Below are 22,111 nucleotides of genomic sequence, written 5' to 3'. Positions count from 1 at the left end.
TTTACCAAAAAAGAAGTAAAAAAAGAGGAATAGAGAAGGTACTGTATTTAGAAGAAGGGCTGCAAATCTCTGGTTGATTTCTGCATATGTAAATATAAACTTTCACGATGAACACAAATGAGGGTACACCCTAGCATTGTTAGCTAGTATTAGCTCTAGCTTTGAGATTTTACCTGACAAGGTCTGCAAAGCAGTTCTATTTTTAGGGAAGTGAGGTCAAACTTGCTACATCTAACAAATATTTGTTGTTAAATTGAATGCTTGAATGGTTTAATAGACTGAATGAAGGACTTGGAACAAGGAGACATGAATTTTAATCCTGTTTCCGATGTTTACATGTGACAAATCATTTAACCTCTCAGAGCCTCAATTTCCTCATCTGTAAATATCCTGCTCAGTAAAAAGCAGATTATAACACTAATGCCATATTCACAGTTATCATGAGGAAATCACTTTATAAATGTTTTATTAAAAATATTTCTATAATTCAGCATGCATTTTCATTTCTAAGTAATTTCAATTAAGTAAGCCTCAAGAACAATTCATGCATAAGTTAAGACATCACCATGTGATGTCACTAGACTTGCTCTAAAACAAAGAACAAATAACAACTCTCATTTTTATAACTCTCTAAGGCAAAACACTTCTTTCCTCTGTACAGTGAATATAAGGTGAAAGCATTTAAAAAAAGAGCTATATTAGGAAGCTGAATGAAAAAATAAAACAAAAAAATAGAAAAACATAGAAATTGTAGAGGATGCAGAGAACAGAAACAAATTTTTCCCAAGCTTATTTTATAGGCTTGGACATTAATCGGAAGCTCCATAACCTATTTCTATTCCTGTTCTTTGGTCCTGCCAGAGGAACCCAAATTCCCTTTTCTTCCAGTGTTTCAGTGTTTCCCCCCTTGTTCTCCTCTCTGGCCTCAGAATAAACTGGTGAAGATAAATACAAGGTCAGATTTGGCTTGATGAGGTGTTGCTATGCATATGCACTGGAAAAGTGAGACTACAAAGACAGTGGTAAAACAGCATAGCTGTATATGCAGCAGGTACAGTAACACATACGTTCATACAGACATACCCTACATCTTTTAAGGGCAAAAGATATCACCCACCTTTGGAGCTACTTATAGGATCTTGGCAAGAGCACATTTAAAATCCCTGGATCTCAGTTGGATCATAATGAAAAATAATGGGTTTCTTATATTAAATAGTGTGTATACATACATATGTACATACATACATAGACATGTCTATGACTCTAGACACATACTTATATTATAAATACATGCTAGTATTATAATACACTATTATTATGTATTGTGATATTTGTGTCATGATACATAAGCATCTTACATACATATACATTTCTCTATAGACATGTAAACACATAAAATATTCAAGTAGTATTTATATGTTTTAATAAGTATTAAGATGCATTTTCCCCCAAACCAGTTACCCTTTCTAATTATACTGTTTCTGCAATGGAATCACTACTTCCCAACAATATAGGCTAGAAAACTTGGACTCATTTGTGTTCTTTCTTCTTCACCTAAATTTATCATCTTTTAGCCAAGGCTCTATTCACCCTATATGAACAATAGAAATATTCCATGTACTTAGGCTCATGGCTTTTTAAAATTTTTGTATTGTATTGTAAAATTTTTGTATTGTATTGGTGAATATAGCAATCATTTACCCCAGTCTATAGTACAATCTTCATACTTCGATGGGTTTGGAATATGTATCAGTAGTCCAAGACTTTATTAAAAAATTAGAATTAAGCAAATGCATTATAGAGGTAGACTGTAAAATGTCTCTTTGAATATCAGCCTCCTGTGAAGGTCTCTAAAAATGAGAAATTCACTTTGTTTGGAAGCATTCTATTCCATTTTTTAGAAGGCTCCAGTGAAACAGTAAGCTGTTATCTCTAGATATAGTTAACAAACATCATGATTTTTATACAGTATGGGTGGAAGGGTTAGATGGCCTCGAAGGTCCCTTCCATCTATCTGAATTCTATTATTCCATAATTTTATGATATGCTAAATATGGGTTTTTTTAAAATCCATTTCTAGAAACAACAGATTTCTCTCTGTTTTGGGGCCTCCTACTTCTTATTTGGAATTTACTTGTTGGAAATAGGACAGAAAGGTGTTTGAAATATTGTGATTTTAATTAGAAAATGGTTTCTTAGCAGTTTTAAAAGTTGTTCCTTCTTTATCTGAGATAAAGAAATATATTATTTGGAATACCTAAAGGCTCTCCAGTTTAGCATCTTAAGGAACCTAGCCAGGAAAATAGTTTGACAGTCGGGGCTAGTTCAGAGAAGGCACATGGGGTAACTGAGAGTTGAGATCAGACAAGACTTAGATCGGAGCCTATGGGAGGCTTGGAGTTTAGGCTATAGGTAGGACACCATTAAGGGAAAGGACAACTACTACTACTACTCTGTGGTAGTCAAAATAAAAGAAAAAGTGGTTGAAAGCACACAAAGGAAATAAATAAAGCAGAGATGATAAAGTCAATCACCTTTACTCTTTTTTCTAGCGCAGAAGTAGGTTCAATTCAACTCAAGTCAATTTAACAAACTTTTATTGAGTTAGTAATAGCATTTATTAAAAATCTGTTATGTGCTAGGGAGAGTGCTAAGTGCTGAGTATTCAAAAGAAGGCAAAAGACAGTCCCTGCTCTCAAGGAGCCCACTGTCTAATGGGAGAGAGAACACAGGAACAACTATGTATAAACAACACAAATAAAGGATAGACTGGGGATAGTCACAGAGGAAGAGCTTCTTATAAGAAGGCAAGATTTTAGCTTACATGTTAAACAAGCCAAACAAATTAGAAGATTGGAGACAGAGAGCATTCAACCCACCAGCCAGTGCTGCCAGTAAAATGCTGAGTTCAGGAGATGGCATGACTTGTGTGAGAAATAGTAAGGAGATCAGGGACACTAGACTGTGGAGTATGTGGTGGAGAGGAAGGCAGACGAAGACTGAAAATGTAGGAAGGGGCATGTTCTGAAGGGTTTCAAAGCAGAACACAGAATTTTATTATATTTGATGCTGGAATTAATAGGGAATCACTGGAATTTATGGAATATGGAGGTAATACGATCAGATTTGTGCTTTAGGAAGGTATATTTGATGGATTGTAGTGAGAAGAGAATTGGAGCAGGGAGAAAAGCCAGGAGGCTATTATAATAGTCTAGACATGAGGTTATGAGGAGTTACCAAAGGGTAGTGGCAGTGTCAGAGGGGGAAATGGGGTATATGTGAGACATGTCACAAAGATAAAAACAAAACAAAACAGGACTTGGTAGCCATTTTTTGGCAGAAATTTTAAGACTAATTTTAAGAAACTAAGCAATCATTTATATAATAACTGTCAAAGATACCACCATCTTCCAAGACACTTAGGCTCATCACATGGTGTTATCCTTGACTCTTCATTTTCATCCCCATATCCAAGGAATTGTTAACCAAACATCCACTAAAAATAGTTTCCTAAAACCAAATACTAAAAAAGAAGGGGTCTGTAACTCCCCTCCTAATACAGAGTGACTTTAATTTTCATGTATTGCTTTGTACTGATTTTTGTACTTGAGAAGAAGTGAAGAATATTTCAGTTACTGCAGTGGTTTGCAATTATGTAGGCTTTTTACCTTTTCAAAGAATTTCATGCACATTGTATCATATGATATTCACAAGATTTGGACAGGTACAGTACTCTTCCCTTTTTTTCGGGTGCATAAACTGAGTTTTAGAGTGCTTAAGAGTCACATGAGTAGACTAGATATATGACTGAAGAGACAACTATATTTTCATAATTCTTGGTGGTATAATAGATAATATGTAGAATTGGAAGACAGGAAGACTGGAGTTCAAATCTTACCTCAGGCATTTATTCTGTGTGACCTTAGATAACTTATCTCACAGATCTCAGCCTCAGCTTCTTCATCTGTAAAATGGGAATTATAATGGCACCAGCTTTACAGATTTGTTGTGTGGAGCTAGTGAAACAATGTATGTAAAGTGCTCTATGTGTTAGGGTTTTTGAAATTATTTTTATTGGTCCACTGCTTTTTCTAACACCCTACTTTGTCTATTCCTTCACCTTACACCACAAATCTTTTCTAATTAACCTGAATATGTTTCTTCTCTTTCTAGTATTTTGGATGGATGTGTTTTTTACTTCCTAGACCCCGTTTCATGATGAAGCATCTGCTGGTGGCATTGAAGTTGCTGGCATTTCACAAATTTGCCCTACAGCACAGGACAGATGGCGGTGTCACGGATCGTAATGATAGACTAATAGACTAACATTAGCCATGGGGGACAGCTTCTGCCTTTGTTCTGTTTTTAGTAGCAATCCTATCCAACTTATTGGAACATTTGTCCTAAAAACAAGGAAACTGACTAGTTTTGAAGGTGGCCACTGGGTGGGGCAAAAGTGCACACTTTAGAAGAGGACACTGCCCTATGAAAAACAAACCTTACAAAAGTGCTCTTTTTTTTACCTGTTCATGTGATTTTGACAAATTTAATTTCTCAAATTCAGATCCTACGTAAAAGATGGCAAATACCCATTATCAGATGTACTTCTTCTGTAATGTGTGCACTAATCACATACTCTATGGCACTTCCTAGAATAAATGCATGGCCTAAGAACAGATCCAAGAACTAATCACAATCATTAATTTGTGAAAGAATTAAAGTGGCATTACTATTTATATTGAGGAACAGCTCCCCTTCACCCAACCAACCACCATCACACATTATTTCTGTTTGGAATTTTGACCTTCTTTTGTAATTGGAGTATTGACATTAGGCATTCCATATAGAGTCATAGCCAATTAGTATCTATAATCTTTATAAAATAATAAGTGAAATTTGGAATTAGTCTGGATAGAAGGGTTAAAAGAGGGAAAATTAATGTTTAAATGCATATTAAATGAATCTTTTTCTACCTGCAAAATATCTCATTATGGGTTTGGATCCTGGTTTATTATCTTTTAGGCCCTGGATATGGGCATGTGTTAATTTACACAGGTAGATAAGATATATTCAGGCATTAGGTAAAATGCAAGAGTACAGTCAAGGGTATAAAAATCTGGAAATTAATTTCTCACATATGAAGAAAGGGGACTACTTTGTAGGCCTTGGTATTTCACTGACAATAAGATTATAAGATTATTTGTACAAATATGAAAATATCCTTTCCTATTTAAATAGATAATGAATTGTGGGAAAAGTGACCGGTAAAAGCAGCACAGTGAATGTTTTAGCATTAAATTAAAGCTAGAATATTATCAAATTTTTCTTTTTAACTAGGCCAAAATATTTATCTTGTTCAAGCATGGAAAAAAGTTTAGAAGAGAGTATCAAATTTGCAGGAAAAAAATCTGTTTTAATGATGCATTTTTAGCTCTTAAGAATTTATTATCAGGGCTGTCTACATTTTAGATGATATATCTCAGCATATTATTCTCTACTTTTTTTTAAACTCTTTTTATGGATTTGTTATATAACAATGTAAGTATTGGGTAGACAAGCTATTCAGCTTTTCTAATATAAACTCATATTTTTGAAATATATGAGGAAAAAAAGGAATTGGAAAATAGATAAAATTACACTGAACATTCAAAAGTGATATGGTCAATGTCTACTCCCATGAAAATAACACTAACTTGATAAAATGTTCCTTTAGCAACTATGACAATATGAATTTTTTTTTGGCCATACTCAAGACCAACTGAGTAATGTTTCTTATTGGGTCATCTACCAACTGAGTAGATCAAGTATCTCTAGCTTTTTAGCTCTGTAAAACAAAAAGGGGGGAATCTACATAATTATATGAGAGATGATACTATAATAATAGCTGATATAGATTGTCATCTACATATAACCTTTTTTGAATAATATGATAATCTTGTGGGGCTTATAGTATTTGTATTGTATCATCCTCATTTTACAGCTACAGTGAAGTAGATGCACAGAAGTTAAAGGACTTTCCCATGGTCCCATACCTATTAAATGGGATGACTGGGATTCAAAGTCATGTCTTATTACTCCAGAGCCAGTACTTTTTCCATTATGTCATGCAATTTCTCATCATACCTCAACAGAACAAAAGGGTAGGATGGCTACTAGTTAAGACTTGAGAAGAGGTGGGGTCAGTCAATAAACATTTATTAAATGAACTGTGTTATGCACTGGGAATACAACAGCAAGAAAAAGTTCCTGCTCTGGAGGAGGTCATGATCTACTGAGGAAGAAAACATGTAAACAGCTATATACAAACAAGATCAGTATAATCTAGTACTCATCATGAAATGATGAGAAGCAGGAAAGCACCAGCTTTAACAGTTCAATTCTGCACAGATTGAGTACAGATTTCTATTTACTGGAGATTATTATCTTGAGAGTAAATAATATCTATTTGCTTAAAGAAAAAAAATACAGAGAGAAGGAAGAATATTGGATTCCACAATGGCATAAGAATTAAGGACAGGGCTGAGCGGTATATCTTGAATGTTTCTTTCTTTAAAATTCTTTAACGCCCATCTCTGATTGGTCCTAATCTAACTTTTAGATTACCTAATGAAAATGGTCTAGGGAACAGCAATATCAGTGAGAAGTAGCTACTAAAATTGATGTATCTGTTCTTACAACCAAGAAAAAATGAAGTTCTGTTTACTGACCTGGCTGCCCACACCCACCTAATTCACAACATTACTTTCCTTCTTCCATCATGATAGGATAAGTCATCATAAACCACTGCTATACCCTTCCTTCAGTGTGGGGTAATGGAAAGGCTTAGTCTTAAAGTCAGAAGTCTTGAGTTACAATCTGAATTCTGTCACTTGTGAAGATGGAAAAGTTATACTCTCTATGAGCTTCAGTTTCCTTATCTTTAAAATCAGAAATAATCATATCTGTATTGCTGACTTCTCAAAGTTTTAAGGAAATCAACAGTGTCAGGCATTGCATTGAATGGAATAAGAGTCTTTGATTTCAAGTTAAAAGGTCTTAGAGACAATCCATTCCAGCTCTTTTACTTTTCAGGGCAAGTTTGTAAGGTACAGAGAGACAATGTATCAGACTGGTAGAAAACAGAAGAACTGAGATTCAAATCCAGGTCCCCTCACTCCAAATTCAACCCTGTGCTCTGGGGATACAAAGAAAAACAAAAACAATCCCTATCTCAAGGAGTTAACAGTACAATGGAGGAAAAACTATGGACAAATGTGATATAAATAGGACAAATTGCGAATAATCCCAGAGGAGAGGCACTAGTAGTAAGGGGAATCACTTTGGACCCGGATTAGAAAGGAAGGAAATGACTCAAGTACAACTATTAAGAATGTGTTCCTAAATCCTGTCTAGGGTCAGTTATTATTATTATTATTATTATTATTATTATTATTATTATTATTATTATTATTATTATTATAAGGCTCACAGTTTTTCTGGAATAAAAACAAAATGGTGTCCATTGCTGTCCTAATTTTACATATGGGATTCTCAGGATGCCACATAACTTACTTAAGAGGGTTACCAAAGAGAACTAGACCTGGTAGAACCATGGATATATAGCCACAAAACTGACTCATGTCACTGTACCCATCTTCTGCTGATCTAGAGCCAACTGGACAGATGGAGCTGCTCTAATGAAGGACTCTATACTGTTTCTGCTAAGAAAAACCATATTCATGTATACTGTATCTTCAGCCCTAGGTCTTTTTTCCTGTGTAGTTATCTCGTGTAAGCTTCGTCCACACAAGTCTGCTGACTATGTATCTAGAGACTTTAGTCTAATTCCTGGTTGAAGGAAGTAAGTCCCCAGCCTGTACTCTATAGTCTATATCTCATTCTGAATATATTATACACACATAAAAATACTTGAGAATTCCTCTCTTGATACAGCTAATATTTATCACTTTTTGCTCTTATGTAAAGGCACCAGATCAAGTACCTCCTTTCTCCTTTTAAAGCTCTTTCTAAGGTTGCTATTCAGTTACCTTTAGATGTGTTGCTAATCCACAAAGTAAGCTTTTTTATGCTTTCACACAGAAAAACAGACTCTCCTTGGAAGCTAGTGTTACCTTTCTGAGACACAGGTCAAGATTATTATTTCGTTTTTCAGGGAGAGTGTCTCCTTTGGCCATGGTATCTTTCAAAGATTGCTAGAATTCAATCCAAGCATCTATTAAAGCATCTCTTAAATATCCACTATGTGTCAGCCTTAGGCTAGGTCCCAGAAACACCAAGAAAAAGCAACAACATGGTATCTCTTGCCCTGAAGGATCTCACATTTTACTGAGAGGGAGTGAACCCTAGACAGAATTCTACCATATCTACCACAGAAGGTGCAGCTAACTCCTAGCTATCCATGAAGGACAGGGAACACAATGGGAAATTACCTAGGATTCTCAGGGATCAATCTTCCTCCTCGACCCCACATTTCACATACAATTCCTATTCTTAATGAAGTGACTTAGAGTTTTAACAGTAAATCAACTAACAAAATACCTATGTGCAATACCCAATATTGGCTGAGTATACACACACACACACACACACACACACACCTCAGATTGGTATGAGCACATCCAATGTAACATAGCCCTGACCAGCAATGTTTCACAATAATACCCCTAATATTTTCAGTCTAATTCGGTAATAAATCTTCATTAAGACACCTATTATGTGTCTGACACCATCCTAAACTCAGGGGTTAAAGAGTTGAAAATATACAGTTTTTGACTTTAAGGAGTAGACCTAGGAGAAAGGAGTGGAAGTCCAAAGAAGCAAATTTAGGTTTGATTTAAGGAAAAAATTTTTTAATAATTAGATCTGTCTAAAAGGAGAATCAGCTGCCTTGGAAGGAATAGGTTCCCTTTCACTCTAGATCTTCAAGCAAAGGCTGAGAAAGCACTTTTAGATATTTTGAAAGAACACCTGGTGACCATATTAAACAAAAAATTGTGTATATATGTATTACATATACATATAGATTCTACAGAACAGACTGTGAAATGCATAACTATTGACATGATGCCAAATAGTTTGATTTTTTTTAATGAATCAAATGAATTTTTCTTTTTCTTTTCTTTCTTCTAACACTATTCACTGAATTGTCTAGAACTTCTGATGTAATATGTGCATTTTGACAGATAAAAAGGTATGACTGAATTATAGCTATATCTACCCTTAATTTTAGGAAACTTTTTTTCCCATTAAGGTGGCTCTTTCTACATTGGATTTCCCTTTATCATACATTTCCTATCAGTAGGTTTTATGACTATGTCTCCCTCGTATGCAAAGTGAGATGTCTCCATGAAGGCTATGATGGCTGAAAGAGATTTCTCTCTGCGCCCTCTAAAGAAGTAGACAGCTGCTATAAATCATGCAGAATTAAATAATGCAATTGCAACTTCATAAAATAGAATCAATTAAAACTAAAATATACACGAGTGAGTTAAAAAAAAATAACTCAAACTTAACTATCAAACTGTTGTTCTTCACAACTACTTAATCTGTTATTTTGAATTTTCGTAACGTGCATAGAAAAATCCATTGAGATGAAGCCTCAAATATAAAAGAACTAGATTTATTCAGATTTCAGACACCAAGAACCTTGGCCATTTAAACCGGAGAAGGGCAAACAATAGCCCAAGGGCCTGCTGACAGGTTTTCTAGGGTCCATGAGCTAAGAATGGTCTTTACGTTTTAAATTAAATGAAGTTTTATTGTATTTAAAAATATATTTTAAAAAAATTTAGCTCACAGAATCTACAAAAATGAGTACTTGAGCCTGCACGGGCAGTGCCTGATCTAAATCGCAGCCAAACACAGCCTATCAGAGCATAGTAGACAAACAAGGAGTATAAATCATGGGAATAGATGCCATAAAGCTACTGACTACATAAGCGGGCCCTCATAGATTATGGTCTCCTACTTTTCACAAAATTCTTACCAGTCTCCTTTTAAAGACTCACAGAAGAATAAAATCAGCAAATGAACAGAATTGACACTAACTAGAATACCAACAATAATAATAAGTCACATTCCTTTATATGCTTTTAAGTTTTATTGGATGCTTTCTAAAAACCAATTCTGTGAGTCCCAGTATTAGTTTACTCATTTTAGGGGATTAAGCAAACTGAGGCTTGGAAAGGTTAAGATTCTTTAGTTATGGAGAAAAGGTTATATTACATTCAGTATTCTCTAGTTAAGGGAGAAGGCAATATGGGAGAGGGGAGAGAACACCAGACCTGGGTTCCTGTCCCACTCTGCTGCTTACTATTGGTATGATCTTGAATAAGTGAAAGTGTCAATTTCTCTCAGTCTCAATTTCCTCTTCTTTAAAGGGACAGGACTAGAATCAGGGATGGGAAATCTGTACCCTCAAGGCCACATGTGGCCTCCAGGTCGCAGGGTCCCCATCCCTGGAGATGAACTCTAAGGTTCCATCTGAATCAATTTTATAATCTTTTAAAGCAGGACAAGAGATGTGGTTTTACTCATGGAAATGACCTTCCATTAGATACTTTACTACATGAATTGCCCCTGTGTCCTAAAAACCACTGAACCTTTATATTTGATGTACAGTAGAAACCTCCCATGTCTGCCATTTTTGAAGTTAGAATGTGAGCTCTTTGTGAGCAGAAAGTGATTTGTTTTCTCTATGTTTAACTTCAGTTCTCAGCATAGTGCTTCACACATAATAAATACTTATTATATGCTTTTACATTCATTTACATAAAGATTTCCTTACTTCACTCCCAATAAAAGGGTTAAGGACAAAATTTGGCACTTAAGGATTAGGTATCACTTATCCAGGGGCATCTAGGTGGTGCAGTGGATAGAGCACCAGTACAGGAGTCAGGAGAACCTGAGTTCAAATCTCACCTCAGACACTTGACACTCACCTCCTGTGTGACCTTGGGCAAGTCACTTAACCCCAATTGCCTCATTCTGGGTCATCTCCAGTCATCCTGATGAATATCTGTTCACTGGATTCAGATGGCTCTGGAGGAGAAGTGAGGCTGGTGACCTGCACAGTCCTCCCTCACTCGAAATAAAGTCAAGTGCAAGTCATGTCATCATTTCTCTGATGGCATGGTCTTCTTTGGCAACAAAGGATGAACACACACACACACACACACACACACACATCACTTATCCAGAAAATTCACTTATATGCTTATGTGAAACATTTCATTTCCCAAATATTCTAAGCAAATTATTTGTTCCATATAGGTAGCACATAATTCCTTTTGCATACGGCTAATTCAAAATGCCTTCAGGCTCTCAAAAACATCTTCACTATAAAACTTTCACCAGAACTTAGTAAACTTTTAAATATGATGTGAGCATCACTAGACAAAATGAAAAGTATTATAAAATTAAAAAGAGGTTTTTCCCCCTTCTGTAACTTATTATTTTTAAGATAATATAAAAAAAAAATTGGAGCTGTATTATAGTTGACTGAAGCTCCAGGTCCATACACAGATTTTTGTTGGTATTTTTACAGTTTGTTCAAATGCATACATATGTAAATATGTTAGACACATAGCATGACTGTAAGTAAAAAAAGTGAGAAAAGGTTTTCTACAGAGGTGGACTACTCTAAAAAACACACATACACACATTTAGTTGAAGACTATATGAATAATACAAAAGAAAAAATAATTTTAATGTTATTTTAAAGGACTGCAAAATATTTGATTCATTTGCTTGGTTAAAATTGAAAATATAAAACATAATTTTAAAAAATTCAAGTAAGAATATAAAATCTAGATCTGTGACCAATTAAGGGAAAAACAATGAAATAAAAGGGCGGGAGACAGATGGGGAGGAAGAAGCATGAACCAAAAGAGAAATAGAAATAGACTGTGAAAGGCAGAGAGAAATTCAGGGAGAAACATGTACATACAAAAAAGAAACACAAACATACAGAAAAAGAAAGACATTCAGAGAAAGACACTGTTGAATGGTTAAAGTTCTGTAGATTTTTTAAAACTGTAATACATTTTTATAACTATAGACATACGTAGATAAAATATTTCTTGGTGGTTATCCTGAGGACAAATTTACACTACTTTTGGGCTGAATTTGGGTCAGAATCCCTCCACTGTTGCTACTAATAAATGATGAACACAAATTTTCTGAGTTTCTGTTTCCTCACAAGTAAAACGAAGGTGTTCAGCGGGATAATTTCTAAAATCTGCTTTGTTATTCTATGAGTCAATGAACCTGAAATTCTTTCTTTTATAATAATAAGCAGTAACAATGGGCATGATGATTAAAGGCCAGAAGGCTAGAAGTATAATGACATTCATCCTTTCAGTATGGCTCACTGTGGGCTAGTAGAAAGCACAATGGCCTGGCAATCAGGACAGTTCCCTGCTCTGTGGCTTCAGCCAGGCCTCTAGACTACTACTATATAAGAGAAGGCACTATTGGTGCCTTCCAAGTTTTTCACTGATCGGCTACACAATCAGAAATTCTTAGGTGTGGAGGCTTCACTAATTTAAGTATGTGGTTAATTCTATGAAGTTTTAATTATGATGCACAAACTTATCCAAGCCTACCAAGGTAACAGTCCAAGCTACAACAGAAGTAGTGAGCCAGGGAATACTAATCCAGTAGTTTATGAGTACTAACTAGTTAGATATATAGTTTTCTCTCTCTCACTTAACTTTAACTTGGACCTACAGGTTGGAAACCCAGAAGGGACTCTCCCTAAGATAAAGGGACTCTGTGGGTTCACACTCCTTAATCTATAGCTCGCATGTTCTCATCAGTATATTTACCCTTAATAGTCAGCTAAGAGGTATATTTTGCTCAAAGCAAGGCCTCAGTGGCTTACTAACTCTGGCGAATTACTTTTCCTTTTTGGACTTCATTTTCTTAATTAGCAATAATGAGGAGATTATAGTTTTTGAGATGGCAAATGCCTTAAAGGCCATTGAGTCCAACCTCCATATTTTATAGATTAGGAAACTGAAGCCAGGGAAGGTTGACTTGACCAATGTCACATGGGTAATAAAATAATAATATAGAAAGATTCAAATTCCAATGTGCGGCGCTTTATCTACTAAGGCAAGCACTAGGCCCCTAAGGTCTCTTCTAGCTCTAAATCTGTCATCACCTCTTCCTCCCCACCTAAGGGTGTACTTTCTCACAACTACAGTGTCAAAATGCACAGTGGGCACACACATTGAGTACAATTGTAGATAATGTACAAATAGGGAACACGTATTCTAAGCAATTCACTTCTCTGATAATTGAGATCTGTCTTCTCTTTTTATGAAGTCTTCAAGTGGCTCTCTTTGGGCATAATATCTGCTATGCATGTTGCTCATCCAGGCTTCTTAAGCTTGTCCTCCATATCTCAATTCCCAAAAACCAGAGCTACCTTTCTCAACTCACTAAGCTCCTCTGTTACGTCTTGATTTACTGTGCTTATTCTCTGAGTGGTTTGGTGTCTCCTACTGCATGACTTTTTGATGTTGTTCAGTTATTTCTCTTGCGTCTCACTCTTAATGACCCCCCTTTAGTGTTTTCTTGGCAAAGATACTGGAACGCTCCACCATTTCTTTCTCCAGCTCATTTTATGGGTAAGGAAACTGAGACAAACAGGGTTAAGTGATTGGTCCAGGATCACACAACTAGATTTAAACTCATGAAGATGAGTCATCCTGACTTGAGGTACAACATATGCACTGTGCCACTTAGCTACCCCTAATTCCTATAAAAGCTATCATGGCTAATGATGGGGAAGAAGAGGGAAAGAAATTCCCTCTCTTTCATAAGTAAGGGTGATTCTTTTTATGAACTGAGCTCTTCCATAGCTGGCTCTCTTTTTAATTGTCTGAGATCACTATCCTCAAAATTTCTTCTGCCTTCACTCCCCAGAGAGTACATTTTATTTTTTGAAGGATTAGTAGGGTCACTGCAGAACTTCTGGTTAGCCAATGTCTATTTGGCCACTAATTCCATGAGCTTGACTGGAGAACTTCTTCCCACTTTGTAAAGGAGTATTCTAATCAACTCTCTTCCATCAGATACTATATATATATATGTATATTTAATTTTTGATAATCTCAGATTTGTGGCAAGTGAACCTAATGTTCCTACTAGCACTCACATTTTACACTTTAATTCATTTCAACAAATATTTACATGAGCTTATTGTCTGAAAAATATACACATAGTTATAGTACAAAGTAATACTCTTCAGTACATTAGAGAAGTCAAAACAAAGTATTACAGGCAATCTGAGAGACAGTAGGTCCTTAAGAAGGATGGGAATGGATCAGAGGTTTCATGGAATTAGTACCTGGGTTGAGTTTTAATGGATGGGTAAGACTTCAATAGAAAAATAAAAGGAGGAAGAACATTGCAAGTAGAGGAAACAGCATGAGTAAAGTTTACTTTGTATGTGTTCGAGGAACAAAAAAAAATCTGCAAAGCGGAAGGTATTGTTACATTACAGAGAAAGCTGTCAATAGTAGAAAATAAAGCTTGAAAGGAAAAGAAATGTCATGCTTTATCATGGAAGGTTTTTGATGCCAGGAAAGGAGGTCTGGACACTGAATAGCTCAGTAATAGGGAGCCACTGAAGACCCCTGAACCAAGCAGTGACATGAACATGTGCGTGTATACATAATGAAGTGGCATGAAGGTGGGAGAGACAGAAAAACCTGCAGAAGCTGATTCTTTATAATGATCAATCTAGATGTGATATCACCAGATGTGACAGTGGTTATAGAGGGTGGGGACTGCAATAGTGACTTAAGTTTTGAGCATTATCTCTTCACAAAGTATTATTTTTGTTAAACTAAATTTAATCTATAATAAGTTTCTGCAGATGGAACAACGTTTTGTTTTTATTTTTTCCCTCCAAACTCACTTGCCCAGGTTCTTCTCATTGACTGACAGAAACCTTCAACTTCTGCTTTACTTTGGTCATGATATTTTTATTGCATTTTGTTTCTACTTTCACATTTAACATGGAGAAGAGGAAAAAAGGAGAAACATAATTTCTTCAAGATCTGAAGGCCTGCCATAGGGAAGAGGGAATACCCTTGCTCAGTTTGGCTGCAAAATCAATCAGAATCAAGAATAATGGGTAGACACTGTAAAAAAGCAGATTTAGGTTTCATGTAAGGAAAAACAAACTTCCTAAAAAATAGAGTTCTCAAGATGTGCTGCATTTTGAAAATGTAAACAGATTCTCTTTAATTGGAGTTCTTCATGCAAGGGCTGGATAATCACCTGTTGGATATTTTGTAAAGTGAATTTTCTTTCAATTATAGGTTGGAGTAGGTGGTCACTAGTCTCTGAGGTGGTCACTAGGGGCAGCTAGGTGGTGCAGTGGATAGAGCACCAGTGTAGAACTAGAGGACCTGAGTTCAAATCTCACCTCAGATACTTGACACTCACTAACTGCATGACCTTGGGCAAATCACTTAACCCCAATTGCCTCATCTTGGATCATCTCCAGTCATCCTGATGAATATCTGGTCACTGGATTCAGATGGCTCTGGAGGAGAAGTGAGGCTGGTGACCTATGCAGCCCTCCCTCACTCAAAACAAAGTCAAGTGCAAGTCATGTCATCATTTCTCTGATGGCATGGTCTTCTTCAGCAATGAAGGACAAACACACAGGTGGTCACTAACATCTTATTCAATCCTGAAATTCGGTGATTTTATCATCTTTGTACTTCTATTTATTCTTATTATCATAAGTCAGATTCACATTTTATATACCCACTCCTAAATTGGGAAGTATATGCCTTAGGAAATTTTTTAAAAGTACTTTCCCCCTGCCTTACTATGTTAATCTCGGACCAGCATGCCTTATTTTAAAAAAAAAGTTTTCATTATTCCAATTGGATGCTCATATTTTTGTCAGAAAAATAGGAATTGCTATTCAGGAACAGACAGAGGGTATATCTAGTCTGGTGGCCAATGCCAGATGTTTCACTGAGAGGAATAAACCTCCCATAATACACCTAATTTCACAATACTATACCATGGGGGAGAATTTCTTCCTGACCCCATCTGGTGAGCAGCTTATGCCCTGAAGCATGAAGATTGATAGCTGTTGTAATTTTATCTTAGCTAGTGTACTGTAACTGCAGATGCTACTCTTACTCATATGAATGTCTAATTATCTTTAGGATCATTTTCTCTCAATCACATTCTGTGGTCTAGAGTTCCACAGATTGAAAATATGGTTAATGCTTTAATGCTGCTCTGAAAATGGATATGAATGATTAATATATTACTGTCTGGTTTTATTGAACAGAGGTCATTGTTTCTTGATAAATGGTCCTGTTTATGCAACTATGTTTGTGCACATCTTGTAATGGTGTTTCAACGAGATCTGTAAACTTTACTTCCCTCAAGGCCAATTGGTAGCTCTGTATTTCCTACAAATGGCTTTGGCTGTTTACCCTCTTTCTATGACAATTTTTCACATACATGAATGACTCTCTTTAGCACCAATTTTAGATTAAACTTTATTAATTACCAAGCATCCACACTACTGTAACAAATCAATTTTCCAAAATCATATTCATATAGGGCCATTAGTAATATCACGAAAAGGGTAATTAACTTCACAATCTGAGTCATCTAATCATTTTTGTGATTACTAATAATATTTGCATCTTGAAGGGATTTGAGTTTTCAAAATTGCAAAGAGAAGTAGGCTAGTTCCAATGTACTGAGATTCTTGTATTAGAGTGTACTCCTTAACACTTCTCATATCTGTCCTCTTTTTTCTTTAAATTTCCACTTAAGAATTCATTATCTTTCACAGAAATTTTTGTAATATCTCCTGAATAGTATTCCTGCCTCTAGTCTTTCTTCATTCTGATGTTTCATTAAAAGGAAAATCATATTCATCTTCCTCATGAGAAATTCTGATCATGTCACCTCATTACTTAATGCTTCCTATAGGTACCAAATACAGTTTCAACTCCTTAGACTTGATTCTCAAAATAGTCTATAATCTGGTCCCAATTTCTCTTTGTAGCATTTATCTCTATTTTCCTTCATGTAACCTCTGTTTTTGTCCAGGTGAATTTCTCACCATTTCATAGACATGGTTTCAATAATTCAGTTCAAAAAAACCTTTCTTTACAAATATAAGAAAGGGAAAACATCGCTAGATAGTAGTTTAACTAAGAATCAGATATTTCAGTGGACTGTAAGCTCATGATGTGTCAACTATGTTATATATAAGTCAAAATAAAAAGCAAATGTGATCTTGATATATGTAAGGGAGAGATGGTTTATAGGAAGAATAAAGAAGTGATAGTCTCCCTTTACTATGCCTTGGTCAGGCCATATCTAGACTGCTGTGTTCAGTTCTAGATGCCATAGTTTAGCTAGGATGCTGATAAACTAAAGAACATCCAGAGGATGGAAACCAGAATAGTGAAGGCTCTTGTGCTCATGCCTATAATGATCTATTGAAGAACCTTTTTATGTTTGGCCTGGAGAAGTGAAGACTTAAGTGGAATATAATAGCTTTCTAAAGTAATGTTTAACTTGGCCCCTAAGGACAGAAGTAGGGAGAAATGGGTAGAAGTTGGAAAGAAGAAAAATTGGGCTTGTGGCCAGAAAAACTTCTCAAAAATTACAGCTATCAACAATAGAATAGGCAGCCACAGGAAGCAGTGATGTTCTTGAAGAAGTCAGATAATTTATCATAGTGAAGATTATTTTTAAGATATGGACTGGTTTTGTGCTTAGGTCCTTTCAGCTCTGCGTTTCTAGACACCTAGATCACTGAAAGTCTTAAAGAAGAGCCAAAAAGACCACTTGCCAATTGTTCTCATGGAGTACATTCCTCATCAGGAAGGGGTTGTGAGGGTCCTTCCAAATCAAAGATTCTAGGACTATAATTTTTCTTCTCTCAACATCCCCTGAAATTGTTGAAATCCTTTCCACCTTGACTCAATTCAAATTCCACATCTTTCATGAAGCTTCCTTCTTTTCCAGTTGGAAATTATATCTGTAGCCTGGGAATTTGCGTAGTACATTATACTCTCTTATAGAATTATTTCATCTCATACAGCCATATTTACTTTACTAGTTCTGTGTGCACTTTTCCTTGCTAGGTTGGAAGACCCCTCAGAATTCTGGGTCCTATGTATCTTTATCTTTCAGCACCTTACAGTGATAATGGGGAGAAGCGTGTGGATGAGGATGATGATAATGATAATAATGACCCTGACAGGCAGTATGGAGCAGCGACTGGATAAAGTGCCAGCCTTGAAGTCAGAATGACCTAGGTATAAGTCCCACTTCTCATACTTGCTCTGTGTGACCTTTGACTGGTCATTTAACTTCTCAGTGTCTAGGCAATTCTCTAAAATTGCAAGCTGCAGAACAGATACTGATCTCCATTTGTAGGGGTCTGGGATTTCCTTACCTGATCTATATGAAGTAAAATAGCAAAAATAATAAGTAACATTTATATAACATGTTAAAATTTTCAAAGTGCTTTATATACATTGCGTTTTATGATCTCAGAGTAAGGACCTAATAAAAGTTTGTGAAATGTTTTGTTGAATGCAATGGAAAAATTATTTTGCAAAGAATTTCCTTAAGAATTATCTTGAAAGATCTAATTTTCAGAAAAGTCTTGTAGGAGAAGGGAGTTGCCTCATGCTGCAGATGACATGAGTTTAGAAGTGAAAGAAAACAGAGATGCAGTTTAAGATGAAGTACGTTACAAGCATTAGGGACAATTCAAACTCCGGAGTTTATATCTGATCTTAGAAGTAGTCAGTGGACTTAATCAAAATGAGAGATACAGGACAAGAGGGGAGAAGACGTGGTCAGACCTGTAATTTAGGAAATAGAATTTAACTTCTCTGAACAAGAAGGAATGGAATGGGGAGCCACTAGATTCAGTGAAAACAATTAAGAAGCTATTACAATGGTCTAGGTGAGAGGTAATGAGGCCTTGAATTAGAGAGGTGGCTAACTGGAGAACAGAACACATGAGAACAAAGTTCTGAAAATAAGATTACACTAAGGCTACTAGCAACAATTTCTACAAGCATTTTCCCATCTCTTAAATTATGATGTGATTAAACTGATTGATGAGCAGGAGAAAACTGTTATGTGTAATATCTTTAACATTATATTTGAAAATAAATGTAGTAGTTGATGTTCATTTTATTTTGAAGTCATAAATTTTGTGACATGTAAGCAGTATATCAACTTTTAAAAAACTAAGGTACAGAATGACTTTCTAAGCCACGGTCACTGGAATTTTTTTTAAATGGTAATACATTGTATACCATGAGTAAGATACAATAAAAGAAAACTCAGCAGGTAATGAGGTGAGAAATGACTTAATGCTGAGATATAAAATCACAGATAAGAGAATTCTCTGAAGAAAAAGTTAGAGGTCAGTATTAAAGATACAACATGATGGAATGGCTTGAAGGGCTCAGTGGAAAACTAGATCTTCTTAAAATGTTGGTCTCAGAAACTATAAATAACTGGAGTGCCTAGGATCCTTGGTAATATCTACTGTCCATTGAAGGAAGAAAAAACTTGGTTATGCCAAAGGGATATCTCTAAATAGATCATAGGAATAAGAATCATCTTCTGTTCCTCCACCCTCTAACCATTAATTAAATTTAATGACAGCCTCATTTAACAAAAGGCGGGAAAGCTCTCCAAAATGCTAATAGGCTTTCAAAGTAAGAAATATATTTCATAACTAATGTACTCAAGTCAAGAATACATAGTTTTAAAATCACAGATTCTTTTAAAAGTCAGATATTAGTAGTTAATTACCATGGAAAAGCTATATTTGTGCATTTTCCATATGAATATTTTCTACAATTCATTCACTGAGTCAAAATTTTCTGAACTTCATTTTATTATAATTTTTAAGATCTTAAAACTGTTAACCCTAAATGTGCATTGTATGATACACATACATGGAACACTGTTATATTAGATATATGAATTGCCACTGTGACTATCCAGCATTTTCAATCAAGTTAAAAAGAATTTCCCTCAAGGCCATTTATGCAACCATACTACTTCCTTTGCTAATCTCTCACTTTGAAAATAAATGTGTCCCCTTAGACCTGCCTTCATTTTATGCCCATTCCGTTGTTCTGAGTTCTATTATTTTATCAATGACATCATACCAGCCAATTTGCAGCACTGAAATCCAAGCTGTAGAATTGACAATTGTCATTTTTAGGTGGAGGAGGTGAAAAGAGGGAGGAGAGCAACAAGGTGAAATGACCAAGACAAAATATGCTTTTTTTGGAAAGAATCAACAAGTTTTTTTTTTTGAAAGTTGTAAGGCATGGAAACTGTGGCTTCATGTACTAGTGGCTTCCGTTCTCTAACTCTGGCCTCAGAGTATAGCTAGCCTGGACCTCTCCACTGAGGCTGATGCTGTTAGTTGAGATTGATGCTAGGGATATCAGGAACTCCATTAAATCCTGAAAGAATGAATATCTTCATATTTTTCGTAAATGTCTACTTTGTGTTTTTAGTTTACTTAGTAGATTACAACAAAATTGAGTCTTTTAAAAAGTAAATAGCAAATATTTGGAATGTGTCCTCTTCTATGATACTTTGGCTCAATCATTTTTAAAGGTAACTCAGAGGCATTGATTCAGGCTAGTAATGTGATTTGAGGCACATAAGCTCTTTCTCTTTAAACTCTCCTATTATGCAGGAAAATTGCTTTCGACATGTTTTTGTTTCAACAATAAATAGAATATACATGAATATACATGTACTTTGATACACAATATTTGAGGAATTACATACAGCATATATAATAGTAAAATCCTGAATATATTTTAAAGGTTAAAATGAAAGACAATCTGTCAAGCTTTTTGCCTAATCTGTCATTTAGGAAGTTTACTTCCAATATAATTAGTCTTTTTTTCCTTATAAATATTTCTATCCATTCTCTCTTCAATGTATACCAATGTATACCCAAGAAGAATGTCATATAGCTGGTGTTTGGGAAAGGGGGTATAAGTGAGAATTCCCCAGGTGTGCAGAGGTCATAGGTGCTACATGATTAAGGTATTAGATAATTAGGTGTAACTTAATAAATGCCTAAGTGTCATTCTTTCTACCCTCACAACTTCTCATTGGTATAACTATCTTGTAGTTTGTTATGTCATTACAGCCTACTTTTCAGCAGGAACATGTCTTAATATTGAGTGTATCAAATCTAATCCTACGGTTTATTGTGGGCAGCCCCAGTTGGTCTGTTCTGAGCTTTTCCCTCCTTTTCTGGTGAATGGAAGTTATACTCCAGCACTGCTGGTGGCCTGAATCACCTCAATTTGTTCTGGCAATCAGAGGCAGCTGCTTCATGTGAAAAGAGTGAGGACCACTGAACAGAGCACTAGGACTGACCTCAGACTGAATGTGAAGGGCTCAGCCCTTTCTGCTGGGCCAGTCGAGCATGTGCAAACAGATTTGCTGAAGTACAAAATAGTCCAGTGATTTAAAGCAAGTTTTCGTCTTTCTCTTTCTCTCTTTGTTTGCCCTTTTAGAAATGAAACAGGATAGAGGACAGACTGGGCACAATCTTAGCAACATCTGTTGCTTTTCATGAGCATCCTGGCTGAGGACAATATCTTTTCAAAAGGGGGCTGACATTTTGTTGAAAGAGGGGAAAAGCTCAAAGACAGGATCATTTGAACATGTTTCCCAACACACACAGTTGGGTCCTTTTTTATGGCTGTGTCAGAATGTCTTTAAAGAAACTTTTCTCCCCTCCCTTTTCTAGTGAAAGTGTCAGAAAACAAATCTTCCTTCAATTAGTGCTTAATGCACTCTTACAGCAAAGAAGCAGTTACAGTCCTCCCCTTCACCACCACCCCCTTTGCCTTTATTCTCAATAACTAGTGTTTGACAGACCAAATCTTAAGCATAGTTAATCAGAAGTGTAAAGGAATTCATGCCTTGCATTGTTTCACATCTGTTACTTTCTAATTTTCTCATTAATTTAACTTTTATACTAAATGCAGATAGCACTGAAGCATTTGTTGGGTTTTACTGCTTTTTTTTAAAC

The 22,111-nt window shown here is 35.6% G+C and overlaps 2 long non-coding RNA genes across 4 annotated transcripts in view; one reads left to right on the top strand and one right to left on the bottom strand.

Annotated features, from left to right (window-relative positions):
* Positions 1-22,111, bottom strand: part of LOC140501004 (uncharacterized) — a 79,943-nt gene that overhangs the window by 41,921 nt on the left and 15,911 nt on the right. The window lies entirely within an intron of this gene.
* The window catches only part of LOC140501005 (uncharacterized), a 144,539-nt gene that overhangs the window by 121,970 nt on the left and 458 nt on the right, over positions 1-22,111 (top strand). The gene's annotated exons all lie outside the window — the stretch shown is intronic.

This window comes from Notamacropus eugenii, chromosome 4, assembly GCF_028372415.1.
Source record: "Notamacropus eugenii isolate mMacEug1 chromosome 4, mMacEug1.pri_v2, whole genome shotgun sequence".
Lineage (NCBI taxonomy): Eukaryota > Metazoa > Chordata > Mammalia > Diprotodontia > Macropodidae > Notamacropus > Notamacropus eugenii.
Note: the sequence above shows the minus strand (reverse complement) of the source record. Positions and strands in the feature narration are given on the sequence as shown.